Here is a 6,874-nt window from a genome sequence, read left to right as displayed (position 1 = left end):
GGGCTCGGACAGGTGTGCACCCAGCTTTAGGGGCTCGGACAGGTGTGCACCCAGCTTTAGGGGCTCGGACAGGTGTGTACCCAGCTTTAGGGGCTCGGACAGGTGTGTACCCAGCTTTAGGGGCTCGGACAGGTGTGCACCCAGCTTTAGGGGCTCGGACAGGTGTGCACCCAGCTTTAGGGGCTCGGACAGGTGTGCACCCAGCTTTAGGGGCTCGGACAGGTGTGCACCCAGCTTTAGGGGCTCGGACAGGTGTGCACCCAGCTTTAGGGGCTCAGACAGGTGTGCACTCAGACAGGTGCATACCTCCCAACTGTCCTGATTTCAGCAGGACAGTCCCACTATTTGGACGCTGTCCCACCATCTAACAATGCGGGGGGTGCCCAGCTGCTATGGGAGTGCTGGGCACGCCCCTAAAGGGACGATAACGGGGGTCGGAAAGCGAGCCTCTGCACCCTTTATCTGAAGCTACACCCCATTACCTGAGGCTCCACACCCTTTTTGAGCGCGGTCGTGAAGAACGAAACTTCAAGTTGGGAGGTATGCATGTGTGTACCCAGCTTTAGGGGCTCGGACAGGTGTGTACCCAGCTTTAGGGGCATATCCAATTGGCTGGCATATTTTTTTATTTTTCCTGCAGCTGTGAGGTTTTTCATAGTCAACTTTGAGCAACATAATTTCAATTGGCTTTACAATGGCTTTTCTCTCGCTTGTCGTGGTATATTTACTAAAGTGCATTGTTATTAGAAGTGGAGATCATGCCCATAGCAAACAGATTCTAGCTAGTATCTTTTAGAAGGCACTAGAGAAATGATAAGCAGAATCTGGTTGCTATGGGCAACATCTCCACTTCTATAAATCCGCTCTTTAGTAAATATACCCCGCCAAGAGCGGGTGCATTGTCAGGGGAAATAGGTAATTTAATACCCCTTTTCTCTAACGTCCTAGTGGATGCTGGGAACTCCGAAAGGACCATGGGGAATAGCGGGCTCCGAAGGAGGCTGGGCACTCTAGAAAGATTTAGGACTACCTGGTGTGCACTGGCTCCTCCCACTATGACCCTCCTCCAAGCCTCAGTTAGATTTTGTGCCCGGCCGAGGTTGGATGCACACTAGGGGCTCTCCTGAGCTCTTAGAAGAAAGATAGTCTTAGGTTTATTATTTTCAGTGAGACCTGCTGGCAACAGGCTCACTGCAGCGAGGGACTAAGGGGAGAAGAAGCGAACTCGCCTGCTTGCAGCCGGATTGGGCTTCTTAGGCTACTGGACACCATTAGCTCCAGAGGGATCGACCGCAGGCCCAGCCTTGATGTTCGGCCCCGGAGCCGCGCCGCCGTCCCCCTTACAGAGCCAGAAGCAAGAAGATGGTCCGGAAAATCGGCGGCATGAAGACATCAGTCTTCACCAAGGTAGCGCACAGCACTGCAGCTGTGCGCCATTGCTCCTCTCACACTTCACACTCCGGTCACTGAGGGTGCAGTGCGCTGGGGGGGGGGCGCCCTGAGGCAGCAATAAAAACACCTTGGCTGGCAAAAATACCTCAATATATAGCCCCAGGGGCTATATATGAGGTAAATACCCCTGCCAGATTCCATAAAAAAGCGGGAGAATAGGCCGCGGAAAAGGGGCGGAGCTATCTCCCTCAGCACACTGGGCGCCATTTTTCCCTCACAGTTCCGCTGGAAGGAAGCTCCCTGGCTCTCCCCTGCAGACTACTCTACAGAAAAGGGTAAAAAAGAGAGAGGGGGGGCATTTAATTTGGCGCAGTATATAGTTTATATTAAAAAGCAGCTATAAGGGACATAACTCAGTTAGTCCCTGCCTTATATAGCGCTCTGGTGTGTGCTGGCATACTCTCACTCTGTCCCCCCAAAGGGCTTTTGTGGGTCCTGTCCTCTATATTGAGCATTCCCTGTGTGTGTGGAGTGTGTCGGTACGGCTGTGTCGACATGTTTGATGAGGATAATGAGGTGGAGGCGGAGCAGATGCCTTTAGAAGGGATGTCACCCCCTGGGGGGCAGACACCTGAGTGGATGTGCTTATGGAAGGAAATGAGTGCACGTATAGACTCATTACATAAGAAATTTGACGACATGCCGACTGCGGGACAGCCGAGTTCTCAGCTCGTGCCTGTCCAGGTGTCTCAAAAGTCTTCAGGGGCTCTGAAACGCCCGCTATCTCAGATGGCACAAGTAGATGTCGACACGGATACTGACACCAGTGTCGACGACGAGGAGTCAAATTTAATGCCCATTAAGGCCATTCACTGCATGATTGAGGCAATGAAAGAGGTGTTAAATATCTCTGATTTACATCCAGGTACCACAAAAAAGGGTATTATGTTTGGGGAGAAAAAACTACCTGTAGTTTTTCCCCCGTCAGATGAATTAAATGAAGTGTGTGAAGAAGCGTGGGCTTCCCCTGATAAGAAATTGGTAATTCCTAAGAAGGTACTAATGGCGTTCCCTTTCCCGCCAGAGGATAGGTTACGTTGGGAAACACCTCCTAGAGTGGATAAAGCGCTCACACGTTTGTCTAAAAAGGTGGCACTACCGTCTCAGGATACGGCCGCCCTTAAGGAACCTGCTGATAGAAAGCAGGAGGCGATCCTGAAGTCTGTATATACACACAGGCATTATACTCAGACCAGCTATTGCGTCAGCATGGATGTGCAGTGCTGCCGCTGCGTGGTCGGATAAACTGTCAGAAAATATTGACACACTAGACAGAGACACGATTCTGCTAACAATTGACCATATCAAAGACTCAGTCTTATATATGAGAGATGCACAGAGGGAAGTCTGCCGGCTGGCATCTAAAATAAGTGCATTGTCCATCTCTGCTAGGAGATGCTTATGGACTCGCCAGTGGACTGGAGATGCAGATTCCAAAAGGCACATGGAAGTTTTGCCTTATAAGGGGGAGGAATTATTTGGGGATGGTCTCTCCGACCTAGTTTCCACAGCAACGTCTGGGAAGTCAGCATTTTTACCCCATGTCCCCTCACAGCCTAAGAAGGCGCCATTTTATCAGGTTCAGTCCTTTCGGACCCAGAAAAACAAGCGGGGAAAAGGAGGGTCTTTTCTCTCTAGAGGCAGAGGTAGGGGAAAAAGGCTGCAACAAACAGCAGGTTCCCAGGAGCAAAAGTCCTCCCCCGCTTCCTCTTCCAAGTCCGCCGCATGACGGTGGGGCTCCACAGGCGGAGCCAGGTACGGTAGGGGCCCGCCTCATGAATTTCAGCGATCAGTGGGCTCGCTCACAGGTGGATCCCTGGATCCTTCAAATAGTATCTCAGGGGTACAAGCTAGAATTCGAGGCGGCTCCACCCCACCGGTTCCTAAAATCTGCCTTGCCGATTGCTCCCTCAGACAGGGAGGCGGTGCTAGCAGCGATTCACAAGCTGTATTCCCAGCAGGTGATAATCAAGGTACCCCTACTTCAACAAGGCCGGGGTTACTATTCCACACTATTTGTGGTGCCGAAACCGGACGGTTCGGTGAGACCCATTTTAAATTTGAAATCCTTGAACATATACATAAAAAAATTCAAGTTCAAGATGGAATCGCTCAGGGCGGTTATTGCAAGCCTGGAGGAGGGGGATTACATGGTATCCCTGGACATCAAGGATGCTTACCTGCATGTCCCCATTTACCATCCTCACCAGGAGTACCTCAGATTTGTGGTACAGGATTGCCATTACCAATTCCAGACGCTGCCGTTTGGACTCTCCACGGCACCGAGGGTATTTACCAAGGTTATGGCGGAAATGATGATACTCCTTCGAAAAAAGGGAGTTTTAATTATCCCATACTTGGACGATCTCCTAATAAAGGCACGATCCAAGGAACAGTTGTTAGTGGGAGTAGCACTATCTCAGGAAGTGCTGCGCCAGCACGGCTGGATTCTGAATATCCCAAAGTCACAGCTGGTCCCGACGACACGTCTAATGTTCCTGGGAATGATTCTGGACACAGACCAGAAAAAAGTGTTTCTCCCGGAGGAGAAAGCCAGGGAGTTGTCTTCTCTAGTCAGAGACCTCCTAAAACCAAAAAACCAGGGTGTCTCTTCTGTGGTGGCTGCAGAGTGCTCATCTTTTGGAGGGCCGCAGATTCGGCATACAGGACTGGGTCCCGGTGACCACGGATGCCAGCCTACGAGGCTGGGGGGCAGTCACAAAGGGAAGAAACTTCCAAGGACTATGGTCAAGTCAGGAGACTTCCCTTCACATAAATATTCTGGAACTAAGGGCCATTTACAATGCCCTAAGTCAAGCAAAATCCCTGCTCCTACACCAGCCGGTGCTGATCCAGTCAGACAACATCACGGCAGTCGCCCATGTGAATCGACAGGGCGGCAATGGCAGAAGCCACAAGGATTCTCCGATGGGCGGAAAATCATGTACTAGCACTGTTGGCAGTGTTCATCCCGGGAGTGGACAACTGGGAAGCAGACTTTCTCAGCAGGCACGACCTCCACCCGGGAGAGTGGGGACTTCATCCAGAAGTCTTCCAAATGATTGTAAATCAGTGGGGTCGTCCACAGGTGGACATGATGGCGTCCCGCCTAAACAAAAAACTAGAGAGGTATTGCGTCAGGTCAAGAGACCCTCAGGCGACAGCTGTGGACGCTCTAGTGACACCGTGGGTGTACCAGTCAGTTTATGTGTTCCCTCCTCTACCTCTCATACCAAAGGTATTGAGAATAATAAGAAAGCGAGGTGTAAACACAATTCTCGTGGTTCCGGATTGGCCAAGAAGAGCGTGGTACCCGGAACTTCAAGAGATGATCTCAGAGGACCCGTGGTCTCTGCCGCTCAGACAAGACCTGCTACAGCAGGGGCCCTGTCTGTTCCAAGACTTACCGCGGCTGCGTTTGACGGCATGGCGGTTGAACGCCGGATCCTGAAGGAAAAGGGCATTCCGGAGGAAGTCATTCCTACTCTTATTAAAGCTAGAAAAGAGTTTACAGCAAATCATTATCACCGCATATGGCGGAAGTATGTTGCATGGTGTGAGGCCGAAAAGGCCCCAACAGAGGAATTTCAACTAGGTCGATTTCTGCATTTCCTGCAAGCAGGAGTTAATATGGGCCTAAAACTAGGCTCCATTAAAGTACAGATCTCGGCTCTGTCGATTTTCTTTCAAAAAGAACTAGCTTCAGTACCTGAAGTTCAGACATTTGTGAAAGGAGTGCTGCATATTCAGCCCCCATTTGTGCCTCCTGTGGCACCTTGGGATCTCAACGTGATGTTGAGTTTCTTAAAATCACATTGGTTTGAGCCACTAAAAACCGTGGATCTGAAATATCTCACGTGGAAAGTGGTCATGTTATTGGCTTTGGCTTCAGCCAGGCGTGTGTCAGAATTGGCGGCTTTATCATGTAAAAGCCCTTATCTGATTCTCCATATGGATAGGGCAGAATTGAGGACTCGTCCCCAATTTCTCCCAAAGGTGGTGTCAGCGTTTCACCTGAACCAGCCTATTGTGGTGCCTGCGGCTACTAGGGACTTGGAGGACTCCAAGTTGCTAGACGTTGTCAGGGCCCTGAAAATATATGTTTCCAGGACGGCTGGAGTCAGAAAATCTGATTCGCTGTTTATCCTGTATGCACCCAACAAGCTGGGTGCTCCTGCTTCTAAGCAGACTATTGCTTGCTGGATTTGTAGTACAATTCAGCTTGCTCATTCTGTGGCAGGCCTGCCACAGCCAAAATCTGTAAATGCCCATTCCACTAGGAAGGTGGGCTCATCTTGGGCGGCTGCCCGAGGGGTCTCGGCTTTACAACTTTGCCGAGCAGCTACTTGGTCAGGGGCAAACACGTTTGCAAAATTCTACAAATTTGATACCCTGGCTGAGGAGGACCTGGAGTTCTCTCATTCGGTGCTACAGAGTCATCCGCACTCTCCCGCCCGTTTGGGAGCTTTGGTATAATCCCCATGGTCCTTTCGGAGTTCCCAGCATCCACTAGGACGTTAGAGAAAATAAGAATTTACTCACCGGTAATTCTATTTCTCGTAGTCCGTAGTGGATGCTGGGCGCCCATCCCAAGTGCGGTTTATCTGCAATACTTGTACATAGTTATTGTTAACTAAATCAGGTTATTGTTGAGCCATCTGTTGAGAGGCTCAGTTGTTTCATACTGTTAACTGGGATTCATATCACGAGTTGTACGGTGTGATTGGTGTGGCTGGTATGAGTCTTACCCGGGATTCAAAATCCTTCCTTATTGTGTACGCTCGTCCGGGCACAGTGTCCTAACTGAGGCTTGGAGGAGGGTCATAGTGGGAGGAGCCAGTGCACACCAGGTAGTCCTAAATCTTTCTAGAGTGCCCAGCCTCCTTCGGAGCCCGCTATTCCCCATGGTCCTTTCGGAGTTCCCAGCATCCACTACTGACTACGAGAAATAGAATTACCGGTGAGTAAATTCTTATTTCTCTATCGTCCTAGTGGATGCTGGGGTTCCTGAAAGGACCATGGGGAATAGCGGCTCCGCAGGAGACAGGGCACAAAAAGTAAAGCTTTTCCAGATCAGGTGGTGTGCACTGGCTCCTCCCCCTATGACCCTCCTCCAGACTCCAGTTAGATTTTTGTGCCCGGCCGAGAAGGGTGCAATCTAGGTGGCTCTCCTAAAGAGCTGCTTAGAGAAAGTTTAGCTTAGGTTTTTTATTTTACAGTGAGTCCTGCTGGCAACAGGATCACTGCAACGAGGGACTGAGGGGAGAAGAAGTGAACTCACCTGCGTGCAGGATGGATTGGCTTCTTGGCTACTGGACATTAGCTCCAGAGGGACGATCACAGGTACAGCCTGGATGGTCACCGGAGCCGCGCCGCCGGCCCCCTTGCAGATGCTGAAGTTAGAAGAGGTCCAGAATCGGCG

The sequence above is a fragment of the Pseudophryne corroboree genome, chromosome 7 (assembly GCF_028390025.1).
Source record: "Pseudophryne corroboree isolate aPseCor3 chromosome 7, aPseCor3.hap2, whole genome shotgun sequence".
NCBI lineage: Eukaryota > Metazoa > Chordata > Amphibia > Anura > Myobatrachidae > Pseudophryne > Pseudophryne corroboree.
The sequence above is the reverse complement of the archived record's forward strand: the minus strand, read 5'-3'. Positions refer to the sequence as shown.